Raw genomic sequence first — 21,278 nt, forward strand, 5'->3', positions numbered from 1 at the left:
AGTCAAACTGGGATTTTTAATTTTACAGGTATAAAAAGGGATGCTAGCATGGCAGTACTACAGTAGTAAGCAGCAAGTATGTCCTATTACTGATAGGTGGCGCACATGTTGTGGGCCAAGATGGCAAACAACAGTGTTAGTTCGTACATAAAACAGCGTGTGGTGATGAAGGAGTAAAACCCACGTATTTCTACATAAGACTTCAAGCACAGTACAGTGATGAGACGCTCAGTAAGACATTTGAATGGTGTAAACCAGGGGTAGTGAATTAAAATTCAAGGAGGTCCGGACACTAAAAAATTCTGAATCACAAGTCTGTGCCGTGAAAGATTGTAGTTGTCTTCTTTCCCTTTTTTGGTGTAAGCCGCGCTCTCTGGTGCTTTTCTTATGGTTTCTCCTCCACACACTCTGGTAATACTCTGTAAATGTAGGTGTACCCAATAGTGTTCCCCCTTACATCAGGTGCCCCTACCAGAGTAATTCATTACATTGGGTGCCCCCATCAGACTACTCCCATAAATCAGTTGCCACCATCAGGGTACCCCTTATATCAGGTATTGCCATCAGGTTTCTTCATCAGAAGGCTCCCTTACATCTGGTGTCTCCCATCAGTGTGCCCCCTTGCATCATTTGTCCCCATCAGAGTGTCCCCTTACATTAGGGCCATCATCAGAGTGTCCCTTTACATTAGGTGTGCCCATCAGAGTGCCCGTTTGCATCAAGGGTCTCCATCAGTGGGCCACCTTACATCAGGTGTCCCCATCAGAGTGCCCCCTTACATCTGGTGTCTTCCATCAGTGTTCCCCCTTACATCATTTGTCCCCATCAGAGTGTCCCCTTACATTAAGTGCCATCATCAGAGTGTCCCTTTACATCAGGTGTCCCAATCAGAGTGTTCCTTTACATCAGGTGTCCCCATCAGAGTGCCCCTTTATATCAAGTGTCCCCATCAGAGTGCCCCCTTACATCTGGTGTCTCCCATCAGAGTGCCCCCTTACATCTGGTGTCTTCCATCAGTGTTCCCCCTTACATCATTTGTCCCCATCAGAGTGTCCCCTTACATTAGGTGCCATCATCAAAGTGTCCCTTTACATCAGGTGTCCCAATCACAGTGTTCCTTTACATTAGGTGTGCCCATCAGAGTGCCCATTTGCATCAAGGGTCTCCATCAGTGTGCCAGCTTACATCGGAGTCCCCATCAGAGTACCCCCTTACACCAGTTGTCCCCATCAAAGTGCCCCCCTACACCAAGTGTCCCCATCACAGTGCCCCCTTACATCAGGGGGTCCCATCAGAGTGCCCCTTTACATCAGGGGTCCCCATCAGAGTCCCCCCTTACATCAGGGGTCCCCATCAGAGTGCCCCCTTTCCTCAGGGGTCCCCATCAGAGTGCCCCCTTAAATCAGGTGTCCCCATCAGAGTGCCCCCTTACATCAGGTGTCCTCATCACAGTGTCCCCTTACATCATGTGTCCCCATCACTACATTAGGTATTCCCATCAGAGTGCCCCCTTACATCAGATGTCCCCATCAGGGTGCCCCCTTAAGATAATATTTGCTCATCAGCATACCCTCACTAACATAATATGCCCATCAGTGTGTTCCCTTAAAATAAAATGTGCCCATCAGCATGCCCCTTATTTTATGTTAGGGGCCACTGTGATGGGTACAATTTACGTTAAGGGGCATGCTAATGGGCACATTTTTTTGTGCCAATCAAAGTGCCCCTTAACATAAAATGTGCCCAACAGAATGAACCTTAACATAAAATAATCTATGTTAAGGGGCACTCTGATGGGCACAACAAAACATGCCCATCTGCGTGCCCCTTAACATAAAATGTGCACATCAGTGTTGCTTATAAAATATGCCCATCAGAGTGTCCCTTAACATAAAATATGCTCATTAAAGTGCCCCTTAACATAAAATATGCCCATCAGCATGACCCTTAACATAAAATAAGTAGCATGCTAATTGGCAAATTTCATGTTAAGGGACACCCTGATAAGCACATTTTATGTTAAGGGGCACTCTGATAGGCCCAACAAAATGTGCCCATCAGTGTGCCCCTGAACAAAATATGCCCATCCGTGTGCACCTTAACTCATTCTGCCCATCAGTGTGCACCTTAACAGATTATGTCCCACATACCTTGAGGGCAGGAGAGAACACATTTGGCAAGCTGCAGTGGACGGAAGCTGCAAGATATACCTCACATAAGAGCCAGGAGCAGGGAGCAAGGAGCCGCGAGCAGCAGGGAGCGGGGTATGCACTTAACATCACTCCCCACAGGGAGTAAGAGCGATAGCCGTGGTGAGGAGCAGGAGGCGGGGTGCACACACGTGATGTCATTGGTTGCTGGGAAATCCGCGGTCCCAGCAAACCAACGACTGGTCCTACACTGGCAGTCCAGGCAGAAGCATCCCACGGGCCGTGCCCAGACAGTGGGCTGCCATTTAATGACGACTGGTGTAAACCTTTCAAAGATAACCGCATGTCTGTCGGTGACGATCCCGGCCGTGGTGGTTCCCAGCTCACAGCAGTTATTCCTGTGAACATTTAGCATGTGGAATGCCTGATCCTGGATAATCGAAACATAACCTGGTGTGAAATTGCACAAGAGACAAATCTACTGGATTTTCTACCCTGTGGTGCCACTATCAACAGTGAATATTACTGTCATGTTTTGAGTGATGTGCATACGCATAGGTTGTCCTGTTTCTGCAGGACAAGAACAAGTTCATGCTGCTCACCACACTACGTGCACATTACAGCAACTCGGCTGGGAGGTATTGCCACATCCCCCTTACAGCCTGCACCTCGCTCTGAGTTATTTCCATCTGTTTGGACCCCTAAAAGAGTTCTTCAGAGGTCCGCATTTCAGCACTGATGTTGAAGTGAAGTAGGTTGTCCTAGAATGATTCAGGCATACTGACAAATCTTTCTATGCCGAAGCTTTCCAGGCATTAGTTAAACACTGGGATAAGTGTATAAATATAGCAAGGGAGTATGTTGAAGAATAAATGCAGTTTCCACTCCTTAAAATTTGTTCTTTTATTATATAAACTCAAAAGTCCCGGTTTGACTTGGATGCCCCTCGTAGTATAGTTATTAAAGGGCCTACCAAACAGCTAGGCAGGTTATTACCAGTGAAGAAATAGCAAGAAGAAAAAAGAAAGCTCAAAAGAAGAAGCTAGAGAGGGAACATAGATCTCTGTTGCAGGTATTCTGTGATGAAGATTACTTGGTGGAGTTGTATTGTATTACACATCAATTTAACTTTATTTTGTGTATCATTTAGTATACTGGTCATCTTATCATTGATCATGACCCAGTTAAAGCGGAACTTTACCCAAAAGGGGGAAGATCTACTTATTTGCATCCTCCCTCCTTCCTCTTTGATAATTGACACTTTTTTGGGGAGGTAAACGGGTACCTACTTTTGACAGGTACCTGCTCTCACTTCCAGTCGGATCACCGCATTGACCCAAGCGGAAGTTTGGCCCCCCTCCTTCCCCTACAGCCTTCTGGGACACATCACAGGTTCCAGAAGACTGCAGGACCATTCACAAAGCACAGCTTACGCATTTGAAGTGGGAAACTAGCTGTGAAGCCATAAGGCTTCACAACCGTTTTCCTTTTGTTAAGATGCCAGCACCTGTACCCAAAGTCAATAGAAGAATCGGCTCAGGCGAGGACAGTGCTGGATCACTAGGTAAGTGTCCTTATCTTAAAAGTGAGCAGCTACAGTATTATTAGGTATTGATGTTGAGGTTTAAAGAGATGCATATCTTCATGTGCGAACGTCTTATTTTTTTAAATCCTTTGTAATCGACCATTGGAAAGTTAGGGGTCTAAAGCCTGGTAGAAAAATCAGGTTGCAGAATATTGATGCCAGTGGTGTATGTGATGAGAGTAAACTGTGTTTTATAAGTAATCTGTCCCACAATGCCAAAAGGGAGGGGAAATAAAATTTAGGTACTGATCACTCACGATGTTCATTCAGAAAAGGAAGGTGTCACGTACCTGGTGGTAGAGCCCGACCTGCAGGGAGAGACCTCTCTTGCGGCTCCGACTCAAGGGCCCTGGTAGAGTTTACAGGTGACACAAGAGTCAGGAGTGGCACGAGTGCCTGGCAGGATCAACAGCTGGATCAAGGGATGGCTGGAACCCGGAAGGAACAGGATCAGCAGGCAGGTGCAGGAAGCAGAAGCAGAGCAGCAGGCGGGATGGCCGGTACTGGACACCACTGCAGGAACTCAGGCAGAAGCAGGACTTCTGGTAGGAGCTGGAACCACTACTGGAGATAGAGCAGCAAACGGCACCGAAACAGGAGGCTGGAAGCAGAGCAGTCAGACAAGCCGGGTCAGAGGTCAGGCAGTCAGCGAAGAACCGAAGGATCAAGCAGAGGGGCAGTCAGACAGGCCGGGATCAGGTGCAGGCGGATAGCAGGAGTAGAAGGTAAACAAGCCGGGTCAGCAGGTCACAGAAGGCAGGTTCTCAGAATCAGGGTACTCGCATGCTGTAGATCAGACAGCAAAAACTGGATATGACAAGCCGAGTTAGATAGCCCGCCTGGCGCCAAAAGGCGCACACACGCGCGCACGATCGCGCGCACACACTCGCGCGCGCACACACGATCACAGGCACGCACAGGCGCTCACACGCGGACGTGCGGCGGAAGGTCCGGACTGAACTCTACTGGCAGGATCCTCCTGACATTGCCCCCCCTCAAGGGGCTGCCTCCGGATGCCCAACCGAGCCCATCTTTCAGGGTGAGATCTCTTGAAAGCTTGGATTAAAGTCTTTGCATGGATATTCTCCACAGGCTCCCAAGAATTCTCCTCCGGGCCATAGCCTTTCCATTTAATTAAAAATTGAGCTTGATTATTCCTTTTCCTACAATCCAGGATAGCTTCAACTTCAAATTCTTCTTCCCCATCCACTATTACAGGGTCCGGAGGATTCACATTCCGGTCAGGAAAAGGATTGGGGACAAAGGGTTTCAACAGGGAGACGTGAAAAACGGGATGGATCTTGAGTGAATCCGGGAGCTCCAGCTCATAAGCCACCTCCTTAATTCTCCTCTTTACAGGGAAAGGGCCCAGGAATTTGGGGCCCAATTTCCTGGAAGGACAAGACAACCTAAGGTTTGCAGAGGACAACCATACACGGTTACCCGGTTCAAGCAACAATTCACCCCGCTTCTTCCTGTCGAACACTTCCTTATTTTGCTCCTGGGATCTTGCCATGGTCTTCTGTAGTAATTGATTGTTCAAGGAGAAAAAATGTATAGTTTCTAGGACTGCTGGCACAGAACATTCAGGAATGGAATTAGGAAGAAAAGCTGGATGAAAACCATAGTTAGCAAAAAACGGGCTTTGCTTTGTAGCAGAATGCATGGAATTGTTGTAAGCAAATTCGGCCAATGGAAGCAGTGTGACCCAGTCATCTTGAGAGAAAGACGAAAAACAACGCAGGTACTGCTCGAGGGTCTGATTGGTCCTCTCGGTCTGGCCATTTGTCTGAGGATGGTAAGCGGTGGAGAATGATAGCGCAATTCCCAGGACTTTACACAGCGCTCTCCAAAACCGCGAGGTAAATTGCACTCCGCGGTCCGAAACTATATTGGCCGGGATTCCATGAAGTCTAATTATTTCCCTGATAAACATTTGGGCTGTCTCGGAAGCAGAGGGGGTACCCTTCATCGGGATGACATGGGCCATTTTAGACAGCCGATCTACCACCACAAAGATGGCAGTATGCCCAGCTGCCGGGGGTAGGTCGACAATGAAGTCCATAGACAACATCTTCCAAGGCCTGTCCGGAATGCGCAGAGGTTTCAATAATCCCCAGGCTCTGGACCTATGGGTTTTGTTCCGGGCACAAGTGGTGCAGGACTCCACGTAACTCCTACAGTCCTTAAGTACTTGGGGCCACCAGAAAGTACGCTGGACAAGATCAGCAGTCTTGGAGATACCAAAGTGCCCTGCTAGTGCGTGGTCATGGCAAAGTTCGAGAATGGCCACCCGTAAGTCTTCAGGTACAAAGATTTGGCTTCCGTACCAAAACAGTCCTTCCCTGGCCTGTAATTCTGTTCCAACGGTGGGTGCTGCCCCCATGGAAGCTTGCTTCAACCGCGAGAGCAGATCTTCCTGTAGCAAGAGGAAGTTCCCTGGGGCCAGGATAGTGTCAGGGGGTGAAGTTTCTTCGGATTTGTGAAACATCCTAGAGAGGGCATCGGGTTTCGTGTTCTTAGAGCCCAGCCGGTAAGTAACATGGAATGAGAACCTGGAAAAGAACAGGGCCCACCTGGCTTGTCGCGGTCTCAGCCTTTTTGCAGACTTCAGGTATTCCAGGTTCTTGTGATCTGTGTAGATCAGGATAGGATGAGCAGCTCCTTCTAACAGGTATCGCCATTCTTCCAAGGCAGATTTTATGGCCAGTAATTCCCAAACACCTACGTCATAATTCCTCTCCGCGGGAGACAGCTTTCGGGAAAAGAAGGCAACTGGAAACAGAGAGGCTTTGGTACTCTGTCGTTGGGAGAGGACAGCTCCAATAGTGATTTCTGAGGCGTCTACCTCCAGGACAAACGGCAGAAAAGAATCGGGATGTTTTAAGACATCCGCGTAAGTCTCTTGAGGGACTCGAAGGCGGCTTGAGCTTCTGGAGACCAATGAAAACGCACCCCCTGCTTGGTTAGTTGCGTGATTGGGCAGATGATAGCGGAGAACCCCTTGATAAATTTTCTATAAAAATTGGCGAAACCAACAAAACGTTGGACCCCTTTCTTGTCAGTGGGAGCTGGCCAGTCAAGAATTGCGGAAATCTTTAAATCTTTTGTGGGTCCATCCTTATTCCTTCTACAGAAATAACTAGGCCCAAAAATTAGATGCTTTCTTGTTCAAAGGCACATTTTTCAGCCTTGGCGTACAGTCCGTGTTGTCGGAGCCGGTCCAGGACACATTTAACATGTTTGCGGTGAGAGTCCAGAGAAGGGGAAAAAAGGAGGATATCGTCTAGGTAGACAATAACAAACAAGTATAAATAGTCCCGGAAGACATCATTAATGAAATACTAAAAGGTAGCGGGGGCATTACACAATCCGAAGGGCATCACCAGGTATTCAAAATGCCCAAAGCGGGTACGAAAAGCTGTCTTCCACTCATCCCCACTTCTGATACGGACCAGATTGTAGGGCCCTCTGAGGTCCAGCTTAGTGAAGGTAGAGGCAGTTCCCAATCTCTGAAATAATTCTGGTACCAGAGGAAGCAGGTATCGATTCTTTACTGTTATTTTATTTAACTCTCTATAGTCAACGCAGGGCCGAAGGGTATGGTCCTTCTTCTCCACAAAGAAGATGCCCACACCCGCTGGGGAAGTGGAGGGTCGAATGAAGCCCTTCTTCAGGTTTTCGTCTATATAGATCTTCAGGCCGCGTACACACGCGGGGACTGTTCGCTCAACTTTGTCCGCTGAACAGTGTTTCGGCGGACAGTCCGCTCGTGTGTGGGCTTTCAGCGGACAGTTTCAGCGGACAGTCTGACGAACAAAGTTTTTCGGAAATTCCGAAAAACTGTCCGCTGAAACTTGGTTTGAGCGGACAGTCCGCCCGTGTGTAGGCTTGTTCGTCAAACTAAGTCTCGCGCATGCTCAGAAAGAATTTACACGCCGAAGGTTGCATTGCAGTGTATAGGACGTTGTTTTCTAGTCCCGTCGTACGTGCCGTTCACGTCATCGTGCACGGTTTCAGCGGACTGTTCGTTCGTCGTGTGTGGGCAAGTCCGTCCATGCTAATTTTGAGCGGACTGTCCGCTGAAACTGTTTGACGAACAAAGTTGAGCGAACAGTCCCCGCGTGTGTACGCGGCCTCAGGGTCTCCTGTTCCAGTTCGGTCAGAGGAAAGATCCTGCCAAAGGGAATTTCGGCTCCGGGAAGGAGTTCAATGGGGCAGTCATATGCCCGATGGGGAGGCAAAGTTTCTGCTCCCTTCTTACTGAAGATGTCTAGGTAGTCATGATATACTTCAGGCACTGCTTGGCGAAGTTCAGAATCAGAGTCCAGACATAGTAAAGCAGAGGATTTGCCAGGATTCTTCAGGATACAGTACTGCTGGCAATATGGAGAGAGGAATGTGATTTCCCCGGTTACCCAGTTTATAGCAGGGTTATGGGCCTGCAGCCATGGCATGCCAAGAATGATTGCAAACAAGGGAGATGGTATAATGTCCAAGTGAAGCAGTTCTTGGTGCAGTTTCTATCTCTAACCTGCACCAAGAACTGCTTCGCTTGGACATTATATCATCTTCTTTGTTTGCAATCATTCTTGGCATACCATGGCCTTCGCTTGGACACTTTCTATCCACCTGGCTGATGGCTCGACAATAAAATCTGGACCTGTTACGCTGTTATTGTTGAGCCATCAGCCAGGTGGATAGAAAGTCCTTGAGCCTTGTACAGCAGAGGGATTTGGTGTTTACTAGCAAAAGAAGAGTCCATGAAACAACTACAAGCCCCCGAGTCAATGATAGCGGGGACTTGCAAAGTCCTTCCTGGGAGCTGCAAGGAAAGAGAAAGGGCGAGGTGAGAAGAGGTCTTAAGCCAAGCAGTAGTAGAGCCAGACGAGACAGACATGCACTTACGGAGCTTGGCAGGGCAGTTTCTGACAAAGTGCCCAAGTTCCCCGCAGTAAAGGCACAAGTTGTTGACCTGGCGACGTTGGCGTTCCTCCATCGTGAGAGCAGGGCGAAGGACTCCGAGCTGCATAGGTTCGGAGGTATCAAGTGGCGAAACAGGACTAGGAGTGGGAGCCGGATGGGAATAGTTAGGTACCCGAGGCAGCATCCAGGAGGGGCAAGTAGACCCAGCACCTCTTTCAGCCCTTCGCTCCCTCAGCCGTCGATCAATTTGAATGGCCAGGTTAATCATGGCATCCAGGGTTTGTGGGACTCCTACACGAGCCAATTCATCTTTCAATGGGTCTGGGAGCCCCATACGAAACTGGTAACAAAGGGCCGCATAATTCCAGTCCATATCTGTACTCCAACGGCGAAACTCAGCGACAGTCCTCTACGGCCCTACACCCCTGTTGAAGGGTATGCAGGGCGGCTTCGGCCGTGGCGGAGAGTTGAGGGTCCTCGTAGAGCTGGGCCATCGTATCAAAGAAGGTGGTCAGGTTAGTTAGGACCTCTGCTTTCTGTTCCAGCAAATGATGAGCCCAAGCTTGAGGATCTCCCCGGAGTAAAGACACCACGAATCCCACCTTGGTGGCCTCAAGTGAGAAGGTGCGGGGTTGTAGGGCAAAGTACAGTTCACAAGAGTTCCGGAATGCCCTGAATTTACTTTGCTCTCCAGAAAACTTTCCAGGCGTAGGAACCCTGGGTTCAGGAGGCAACATTACCACTGTCGGAGAAGAGGTGCTGGAGGCAGAAGCGGACGGAAGAGACCCCTGAGCAGTTGTGGGTGAGGTGAGAGCTTGGACCTTCTCTTCCAAACGAGTGTAACACTCCTGGAGACTCTTAACGGCCTGGGTAAGGCCAGCCAGATGCAGACAAAGTTCGTCCATGGGAGAGGCTCCCTGCGCGGGCTCGGTCATGGCTGTCTGATACTGTCACGTACCTGGTGGTAGAGCCCGACCTGCAGGGAGAGACCTCTCTTGCGGCTCCGACTCAAGGGCCCTGGTAGAGTTTACAGGTGACACAAGAGTCAGGAGTGGCACGAGTGCCTGGCAGGATCAACAGCTGGATCAAGGGATGGCTGGAACCGGGAAGGAACAGGATCAGCAGGCAGGTGCAGGAAGCAGAAGCAGAGCAGCAGGCTGGATGGCCGGTACTGGACACCACTGCACGAACTCAGGCAGAAGCAGGATTTCTGGTAGGAGCTGGAACCACTACTGGAGATAGAGCAGCAAACGGCACCGGAACAGGAGGCTGGAAGCAGAGCAGTCAGACAAGCCGGGTCGGAGGTCAGGCAGTCAGCGAAGGTACCAAGGATCAAGCAGGTGGGTAGTCGGACAAGCCGGGTCGGTAACAGGCAGGCAGCAGAAGAACCGAAGGATCAAGCAGAGGGGAAGTCAGACAGGCCGGGATCAGGTGCAGGCGGATAGCAGGAGTAGAAGGTAAACAAGCCGGGTCAGCAGGTCACAGAAGGCAGGTTCTCAGAATCAGGGTACTCGCACGCTGTAGATCAGACAGCAAGAACTGGATGTGACAAGCCGAGTTAAATAGCCTGCCTGGCGCCAACAGGCGCACACACACACGCACGATCGCGAGCGCGCACCCGCACAGACACGCGGACACGCGGCGGAAGGTCCGGACTGAACTCTACTGGCAGGATCCTCCTGACAGAAGGGGTCGGTAAATTACATATTTACCAGCCCCTTCCCCACTCTCCATCATGAAAGATCTCCTACAGTAGCGGACAGTAGAGTAAAGGATAGAAGCTGGCAGTGCTGCAGGTGGGGGAGGGTGGGCATTCAGCAGAGGGAATCAGCGCTCCTTATTATACCAGGAGGATATGAAGGGGGTGTTTAAAGGACACAGGGGGAGTTTGGGGTGCTAAAATGGAGTGCCACCGTCGTTCCCATGCAATCAGTTGCGCGTGGTACACACGCCAAGCCACAACCAGGAAGTCTGGTCACGCCCGACGTCACTTCCACCCCTCAGAAGGGCTAGGGCTCCCGAATTACGTCATATCCTGCAGGATAGCTCTGAGTGGGCGGATTCAGGCGATCTAGCTCTCTAGACAATTCCCCCTCTAGTGGTTAGAAACCTATTCTGAAAACACACTGCCAAGCTGGCCAATAGCTCCCATATAGTGCCATTGTCAATAGGCTATGGGCAGATGTGTATGCAATTGCAAGTATGCATCTATAGAAAAACTGAATTAAAAATGGAAGAACATACATATAGCAGCCCATGACAGGAGTACAAGCATACATATGAACTCACACCCGAACACTGAAAAAGTGCACTGTACATATCAGTAGTACAGGCATAAAAATGTCAGCACAACCTTAATTAAAACAGACCCAACCACCTTGGGTACATTAGTGGGTTAACATTATATCGCATATACTCATAATGAAACATATAACGGTTAGTCTGAATTATTGCAGTCATTAATGCGTTCCCACCAACATAATCAATTATGATGTACAGAACAATTTCAAAGCGATGGGCTAGAAGAGTAGACTCAAAGATTTATGTATATGTACACACATACACATACACATGGGGGCCAAAGTTCATATTGGCATAAATCTTAAAAAACATAATTAAAATTCAAGTCAATCAAAGGTGTGTGGAATCGTATGCCTCACCCAATACCATGCTTAAGTCCACATACTATGTATGTGACTTGATAGAAAAATATATATAAAAAGGTATAACAATCGATATATATAAAAGAGATTGCAATATGGGTATTAAAAATTAGACTACAAAAAAAAACATTATTCTACAATAATGTAAAAAATGCATAATTTAAAAAGATTTATTAAATAGCTAAGAGTTTCCTACCTACAACCCTAACATATTAAATGTAATAAATCTACCTTGCCTAGATGATAAGCATCCACATAAGTGTAGCATCAGGGAAACATGCCAAAATCGCTTAATATGGCCCAATGCATGAATAGTGGGGATTTATAGAAATATATTAAAACACAGAATCAGACAGTCATAGCTAATTAGACAGTTGGAATTACTACCTGCTATGCACATAAAGGCTAAAGGCAACATACCTGATTAGGGTGTGCCCCGTCACATCAGGCACACCCTCACCCTGTGTGCACGCCTAAGAGGATAGTGTTTGATGTACTAGCAGGCTTAGATGTACTTGACTAGCAAATTAAAGCCAAACTTGCACTTTTTAGGCAGTTAAAGCAACAGTTTTTCTTTGCTTTTGGGATTAAGGTTTACATAAGTAAACAAGAGATGACCATTGTAAACACCCCTGTTAGTGTTAAATGGCTTATCTTAACCTTCTAACTTACAATTCCACACCAAAAAATTGAAAACTAGCACACTTACTGTGTGGATCAACAGGTGAAAATAAAAAAAGCCTAATGCAGACACCACATCTAAGGATTGGTAGGCTGCAATATAATACATTTTTGTTGCTGGGTTTAATACCACTTAATTATCCATTGTGCCCTAAGGTAAATTTTCAAATCTTACCCCAAGGGCTAGAGATTACTGGATGTTTGTTATAAGTCAGTAATGCGCACTTTGCCATGGGCTCATAGATACAATTGCCAATCCTATCCCGCAGGACAGGCCACAAGGAAATATCCAGGTAGTTTAAGTCACCTCACGTCAGAAGGGTGTAACAGCTCCTGGTATGCAGAAGAGCACATAAAAGTGGTCCAGGGGTACCAAGTATTACAAAACGTTTCTTCTCTTTTATATAGAGAGTGTGTAAAGCTTTCAATGTTCCTAAAATCATCACTTTTTACCTAGTCAAAGAAAGATTGGGTTAGCAATTGGCTGCTTCCCCAGGGATGGAATACACACCATGGCAGTGTTCAGGAGGAGGATTTTTAAAGAAGACTTGTATCGGGGTAAGTGGCACATTATTAAGATATAGTAGATAGTAATGGGATGACAACCCAGCTCCAATGAAATAAACTGAACGATCAGATGTCTGACACCCTCCCAAAATGGGTGAACCTTTGGACAGCTTCAAAAGATAAGTGGAAGTGTATCTTCTTCTGAAGAACAGTGCCAACACAGGTTGAATGTTTTCAGGAAGATCTTATGGAAAACTGCAGGAGCCTGGTACCAACGTGAGAGGATCTTATAGCCTTACTCCTGCAATTTATTGGCTATGGATGACTTGTGTGTAAAAAGGATGGCTCTCTCAATTTGAGCAAAAAAGAAGGTCATACTCAGTTTACTCTCCCATTTCCATAGGGAAGGGGGAATGCATCCCAGTGAATGAGAAACAAACGATGGGCTGTATAGGAAGTTCATTGCATAGGTTTTTAAAAGAAGTAGTGTCTTGGATAGGGCCTGTTTGAGCTACGGTAGTTGCCAGGAAGTGACAAATCTGATATAGTTTCATAGTTTCATAGTTAGGAAGGTTGAATAAAGACACCAGTCCATCCAGTTCAACCTTGGTGAGTGTCTACAATTATCCCTATCCCTGCTCACTCACATTGGTGCCTACTCTCAAGGAGCCTACAATCCAAGTTCCCCATTCACATACTAGGGCCAATTTTGGACAGAAGCCAATTAACCTGCCTGCATGTCTTTGGAGTGTGGGAGGAAACCGGAGTACCCGGAGGAAACCCACGCAGGCACAGGGAGAACATGCAAACTCCAGGCAGGTAGTGTCGTGGTTGGGATTTGAACCAGCGACCCTTCTTACTGCTAGGTGAGAGTGCTAACCACTACACCACTTTGCCGCCCTCACTTCAAGAGGAGGATCTACCATCTCCTGAATAGACAGCCTTATGGATTCACAAAGTGTAGGAGGTAAAATTTGCCTGCATCTAGGAGTCGATTAATGTGTCTGCATTCGTTAAGAAAATGCGAAGTGTTTTCTGATTGGATGAAGTGAAGATTGTGATGTCACCACTCCACCTCCTCTAATCAGAAAATGAAAGGGTTCCCTAAATTGCACCTATACCAAGCAGACAGCACACTGTGTTCAGTAAGTGGTAGGATCTGGAAGACAGCAGTGATCACTGTACTAGAGCATACAGAATTTACCTTCAATATACTGCAGGCCACAAGGAAAGCACACCAATTTCTATTAGAGAGGTTATCAATATTAACATATAGAGTACTGACAAAAGAGACAATGAATACAAGCACAAACATATTATGAAAATGAACTGAACAAGAATAACATAATCAAAGTGTGACTATTATTATTATTATTATTATTATAATACAAGATTTAAATAGCGCCAATGGTGTACGCAAGACTTTACAATGAGGGGGGGGGGGCAGTACAATTACAATACAGTTCAATACAGAAGGAATAGGAGGGCCCTGCTCGTAGTGCTTACAATCTAAGTGGAGGGAGAGGTGGTACAAAAGGTAATAGCTGTGGTTCTATCTACAGGACAGGGAGTTCCAGAGGATGGAAGAGGCTCTGGAGGTCTTGGAGGCGAGCAAGGGAGCTAGAGAGCAGGAGGTCTTGGGAGGAGTGGAGAGGGTGCTTTGGGCGATATCCACTGATGAGGTTGGTAATTTAGCTGGGGGCAATGTTGTGGATAGCCTTGTATGTTGTGGTAAGTATTTCAAATTTTATACGGTGAGGTTTGTGAAGCCAGTGAAGGGATTGGCAGAGAGGGGCAGCAGTCACAGATCAGTTAGTAAGGTGTATTAGTCTAGCAGCAGCATTCCTAATAGGGGGATATCCTTTGTAAAGGTGGGCCAGTGAGGAGGGAGTTGCAGTAGTCAAGGTGGGATATAACCAAGGAGTGAATAAGTTGTTTTGTAGTGTCGTTAGGAAGGGGCAAATTCTAGAAATGTTGTGGAGGTTAAGGCGGTAAGATGTAGCTAGTGATTGGATGTGGGGGCTGAAGGAAAGGTCAGAGTCTAGAATTACACCCAGCACCTTGGCATGTGTGGAGGGACCAATGGTTGTGGCGTTGATCTCAATGATAAAGTCATGGGGAGGGGGTTGGGGAAGAGGAAATATTACAAGCTCAATTTTAGAAATTGGGTTTGAGGAAGCGGTGCGACATCCATACTAATATAACCTGAAATCAGGCAAAGAAGAGCACAGCACATGTGTTGTTCACCTGCATTCTGAGTTTAATGTGAGGTAGATGGTAGTACTCTCCTGTGGTCACACTATAAACATGCCTGACAAAGGGGTCCTGCGTGGTTCCAAAACATTTCACTTATCCTGTTGTTATGTGATCTTTCTGCAATAAAAGCTTTGCACTGCAATTGGAGAGCCATGGTGTGCTGGTGAACATGTATATTTAACTCTAAACATTAGAGCTCCCCCTAGCTGCAGCCTAGTAAGTAAACATTGTTGGGAGGTCTATTAATTTACCTGCTACACTTACAATGTTCAACTTTTGTTAATTTAGCTAAAAACTTTACCCCAAAAGGGAAAAACTGTTTTGTAAATGTTTAACCCTTTTGTGCCAATCCCTGGCATATCTTTAAATGGGTGTTTCACCCAGTAACGAGCCAGATTTCCCAACCATGTGACCATTGTGATTGCCTGTCACATTGGTTATGTGATCGGGATTCATCCCACTGACTCCTGATTATGACTAGAGATTGAGAGCTGTATATGGCAGCTCAGTCACTGTGCTGGGAGTGTGCAGTAAGTATGCGCTTAGCCAAGGGACTTTGGCTGTCTATGGATGCAGTACGGTGCCCTGAAAAAGTATTCATACCTCTTAAAACTTTGAGAATCTGTCCACAGGACAACTATTAGTCATGCATGCCATAAATCTGGCCTTTATGGAAGTGTGGCAAGAATAAAGCCATTGTTGAAAGAAAGCCATAAGGAGTCCCATTTGCAGTTTGCTAGAAGCCATGTGGGGCACACAGCAAACATATTGAAGAAGATGCTCTGGTCAGATGAGACCAAAATTTAACTTTTTGGCGTAAAAGCAAAATGCTTTGTGTGGCAAAAAATTAACACTGCACATCACCCTGAACACACCATCCCCACCGTGAAACATGGTGGTCATGGCATCATGTTGTGGGGATACATTTCTTTAGCAGGGACAGGGAACTTGGTCAGAGCTGATGGGAAGATGGATGGAGCCAAATACAGGGCAATCTTAGAAGAAGACCTGTTAGAGTCTCCAAAAGACTTGAGACTGAGGCAGAGGTTCACCTTCCAGCAGGATAACAACCCTAAACATACAGCCAGAGCTACAATGGAATGGTTTAGATCAAAGCATATTCATGTGTTAGAATCGCCCAGTCAAAGTCCAGACCTAAATCCAATTGAGAATCGTGGCAAGACTTGAAAATTGCTGTATAGACGTTCTCCATCCAATCTGACAAAGTTTGAGCTTTTTTGCAGAGGAATGGGCAAAAACGTCACTCTCTAGATGTGCAAAGCTGGTAGAGACATCCCCAAAAAGGCTTGCAGCTGTAATTGCAGCGAAAGGTGGTTTTACAAAGTATTGACTCAAGGGGGCTGAATACAAATATACGCCACACTTTTCACATATTTATTTGTAAAAAATGTTGAAAACCATTTCTCATTTTCCTTCCGCTTCACAATTATGTGCCACTTTGTGTTGGTCTATCACATACAATTCCAATAGAATACATTTATGTTTTGGTGTAACATGACAAATTGTGGAAAATTTCAAGGGGTGTGAATACTTTTTCAAGTCACTGTATGTGGGGAGTGTGGGCATTAAAGCACAGGAACTGAATGTTACATGGTCAACAAGAGGTTAAAAAATGTTAGCTGGAGTTAGGTTTTAAGTTGTTAGTGACTTATTAAAAGCCCATCTAAATCTACTACTCCATTTAACCCTACACACTCCACGGGTTAACAGTGCAGCTGTCCAAGGGAGGCTATGTTGATTCATCATAGATTCAGTGTAGGAGTCAGTGTAGCCACCCTAGCCTGATTGCTAGGTGAAAACAAAGGAAAAAAGTCTAAATAAAATCTAACACAACAACATCTCAGGATGTGTAGGCTGCATAATACAAATGCAACTTGTTTTGCATTTAGATACACTTTAGGTTAAGTAGGAGAATGCTAGAAACTTTTGTAGCTTTTTGTTGTCTGTTGCAGATTTTTCCTCATTTCCTGTCTTGTAAATGGTTGTCTCCAGAACAGAAAGTGAGGGGAAATCTCTTTACGTGAGCCCCAGATAGCTGTAAAACCTGACAGGGATATTTGGGTATTTTGGTATTGATACACTTTAAGCCTTCAAAGTCTAGTATTTATTCTGCAGATGTCTAAATATATATTTCAGTTTATGACCGAATTGTTATATGGCTTAGTGCAGCAACAACAAAAGCTATATTTTGCAGAGACCAACTGGGAATATGTTATTTTGAAATGTACTTGGCCTATTTTAATGTTCAGGTGTGAGGGCATGCATTTTGACCAAAAGTTTACAACTAAAAACTTTGTATTTGCAGTGGATATAACTGCATTAGCTGTACTTATAAGTTCAATTTCAGGCATTGTAGAAAGCAGAAATACTGTGCAAAGGACAGTAACCCTTGACAAGAAGAACTTATTTTACAATGAAAGATGATTTTTAATATGTTTCTCTTGATTTCTACAACTAACACATTCCTTTTGATATAAATAAGCATGATAGTCGATGCATTGATAAGAATGTGGAGATCATGTTTTAATAAAGGGGAATTCTAACGTCTAACCACATATTTTTCCAATATAGTTTATACACTGCTCAAAAATTTTTTTTCAAAAAATGAAAGCTTTGAAAGCACATCAGATCTCAATGTGAAAAAAAATATCATGCTGGATATCTATACTGAAATGGACTGGGTAATGTGTTAGGAAAGAAAGGATCGTTTGATGGGAATTACAATTAAAATTATCAACCTACAGAGTGATAAATTCAAAGACACCTCAAAAATCTAAGTGAAATAATGATGCAGCAGGCAAGTCCATTTTGCTAAAAAAATTATTTCAGCAACTCAAAATGGTACTCAGTATTGTGTATGGCCCCCACGTCCCAGATCTGGACCAGGACATCACTGAGCTCCTGAACAGACTGAGGTGCAAGATGGTAGTGTCAGTTGGACCGAAACATAATGTCCCAGAGGTGTTCTATTTGATTCAGGTCAGGTGAGCGTGGGGGCCATTCAATGGTATCCATTCCTTAATCCTCCAGGAAATGGCTGCATACTCTTGCCACACGAGGCCGTGCATTTTTGTGCACCAGGAGGAACCCAGGACCCACTGCACCAGCATTGAGTCTGGCAAGGATTTTATCCCGATACCTAATGGTAGTCAAGGTGCCATTGTAGAGGTCTGTCGTCCCTCCATGGATATACCTCCCCAGGCCATCACTGACCCACCCCAAAACCAATCATGCTGAATGAAGTAACAGGCAGCATAAAGTTCTCCATGGCTTCTCCAGACCCTTTCATGTCTGTCACGTGTGCTCAGGGTAAACCTGATCTGTGAAAAACATAGGGAGCCAGTGGTGTACCTGACAATTATGGTGTTTAATGGCAAAGCCAAATCAAGCTCCACAGTGATGGGCAGTGAGCACAGGGCCCACTAGAGGATGTTGGCCCTCAGGAAGTCTGTTTCTGATTGGTCAGAGACATTCACATCAGTGGCCTGATGAAGGTCATTGTAGGGCTCTGGCAGTGCTTCATCCTGTCCCTCCTTGCACAAAGGAGCAGATTCCGGCCCTACTGATGGGTTAAGGACCTTCTAAGGCCCTGTTCAGCTCTCCTAGAGTAACTGCCTGTTTCCTGGAATCTCCTCCATGCTCTTGAGACTGTGCTGGGAGACACAGAAAACCTTCTGACAATGGCACGTATTGATGTGGCATCCTGGAGGAGTTGGACTGCCTGTGCACCCTCCAAAGGGTCCAGGTATCCCCTCATGCTACCAGTAGTAACACTGACCCTAGCCAAATGCATAACTAGTGAAAAACAGTCAGAAAATATGAGTAGGGAAAAAAATGTCAGTGGCCTCCACCTGTAAAACCATTCCTGTTTTGGAGGTCATCTCATCGTTGCCCATCTAGTGCACCTGTTGTTAATTTCATTAACAACAAAGCAGCTGATTAACAACCCCCTACTGCTACTTAACTGACCCGATCAATATCCCATGAGTTGAATTCACTTGATGCTATACTCTGATTAAAAAGTGTTCCTTTAATTTTTTTGAGCAGTGTACAGTATATGCTTATGGAAAGTATTCACCCTCTAGGAAGTTTTTTTTATTATTGTCATAGAACAGTGTCTACTGATCAACAAAAATAGACAATTTAATGATATAGAATCCAGAGCTCTGAAAAGTGATTTAAATTATGTACAATTAAAATAAATGACTCTATAAGTATACATAAGTAAATTTAATTGTGTAATAACATTATATTACAAAATGGCACTTGTAGAAACAGTATGTGCTATATTCATCTCTTTAATGAGAATGGAGTTTTCCTTTAAAGCATATGTAAAGTTAATTTTTTATATAGAGTAGGGAATAGTTAACGGTCCTGTGAGGCTTTTATGCCATTGGTGTCCCATTCTGTTCTGTAGATACAATATAAAATGGAAGGATATACAGTATCTTCAAAGTGAGGTAAATCCTCCTTTATACTAGGTTCACACCTATGTGTTTTTAGTGTGTTTTGCAGTTTGTAGAAACTCACTACAGTCCATATAACATATAAAAACCTCAATCTGTTGCGCTGGGGACATATAATCATATACATTGAATTGAAAATAAGCAGCTGACACAATATGCATAGATAAACATAGACAGACATATGGCAACAGGTGCCAGCAGCCAGGCGATATGCTCATCAACTCCACCGCAGCCTCTATAATCTCAGTAAAAAATAAAAAAACTCCTCATAGTGCAGACATCCAAACAATAAGTTTATTGAATAAATCCAAAGTGATTGCACTTACATTTGCAGAGATACAATAAGTTTATTGAATAAATCCAAAGTTATTGCACTTACATTTGCAGAGATACAAGTTTGCATGTATGAAAGGTCCAGTGTTTCAAACCCACGAAATAGCCGCTGAGTCCCGACATACGAGTCACGTCACACGTTTCCGACTCCTCGGCATACGAGACGTGTGACGTGACTCGTATGCCAGGACGCAGCAGCCATTTTGTGGGTTTGAAACGCCGGATGTTTCATACATGCAAACTTGTATCTCTGCAAATGTGAGTGAAATTATTTTGGATTTATTCAATAAACTTATTGTTTGGATGTCTGCACTATGAGGAGTTTGTTTTGTTTTTTACTGAGATTACTGATGCCGCGGTGGAGTTGATGATCTAATTTCCTTGCTGCTGGAGCTGCCATTTGGTTGATTGTCTATGCTTACTACAATCTATCTGAGGGTAAGAGTCAGTGTGTTTGGGTGATGGTGGTGGTTTCTTCATACCAATAACATCTGATCTGAACTCCAGCAATCATTCATTTGATCAATTCATGGACCACTATTATGTATCCATTTGATGTAACTAATTAGCGATGCACCTGTTCCCATATTTCTGTCTATATAACGTACACAATGACATCAAAGGGTCAGGGACATTTTTTTTCTGAAGGAGATTGCGTTTTGGGTGTAATACACTTCAATGGACCCGCACCAAAAAACGCAAGTCTTGTTGCAAACTGCCTACACCTTTTTTATTCTCATTTACATTTGAGGGGGCTGGGATCTTCCAGATTCCAATCAGCCCCCCATCCGCAAACCAGCACAACCACCAGCCAGGGTTGTGGGGAAGAGGTCCTTATCCCCTTTAACATGGGGATACATGCTCGGATAAAGGTCTGGATTTTGGGGGGGGGGGACCACATGGCATTTAAATAAAAAAGAAATTTGGTTTGGGGTTTCCCTCAAAATTCATACCAGACCCGATTTTGAAAAACGCATCAACCATAGCCACATAGATGTGAACCTATAGTAGGACAGTTGTCACGAGAACAAGTACACATGCAAATATTTCCACTCTATCTAGCCCAGTGGCGATGGTCATTATAACAAATAAAGGCTAAATCCGCCTTAGCAGAAACACAGAACTCAATACCTAACAGGGGTTCCAACCCCCCACCACTCTATGATAAAACATAAAAGGTTTTGGCTGTAGATACACTTTCAATTAGTCAAGCAAGCTCTGATTAGATTTCTTTATTAACTATTGACACATAGAAAGATCTTTCTTGTACAAATGAAATGATAATTATGTATGGTTTCAAAACACACAATTATTACAATTTTTTGGAAGATCATTTTCTCATCAGAGCAGTTGAACAGTGAATTATTTTGGCCAATATTAAAGCAACTGTTTAAACAGGACATTGTTGATTATATTGTTTAATCAGCCCTGGCCTATATAGTTACATAGTTAGGTTGAATAAAGACACCAGTCCATCCAATTCAACCTGAGTGAGTGTCTACAATTGTCCATATCCCTGTACATTGCCCTCTCACATCAGTCCCTACCCTCAAGGAGCCCACAATCCAAGGTCTCCATTCATATACTAGGGCCAATTTTGAACAGAAGCCAATTAACCTACCAGCATGTCTTTGGAGTGTGGGAGGAAAATAGAGTACCCGGAGGAAACCCATGCAGGCACAGGGAGAAC

General features: G+C 45.1%; 1 protein-coding gene across 3 annotated transcripts in view; it reads left to right on the plus strand.

The window, feature by feature from the left end:
• The window catches only part of KCNQ4 (potassium voltage-gated channel subfamily Q member 4), a 288,300-nt gene that overhangs the window by 185,662 nt on the left and 81,360 nt on the right, over positions 1-21,278 (plus strand). The gene's annotated exons all lie outside the window — the stretch shown is intronic.

Source organism: Lithobates pipiens, unplaced genomic scaffold, assembly GCF_037356315.1.
Source record: "Lithobates pipiens isolate NorthernLeopardFrog02 unplaced genomic scaffold, aLitPip1_a1.2 Scaffold_16, whole genome shotgun sequence".
Lineage (NCBI taxonomy): Eukaryota > Metazoa > Chordata > Amphibia > Anura > Ranidae > Lithobates > Lithobates pipiens.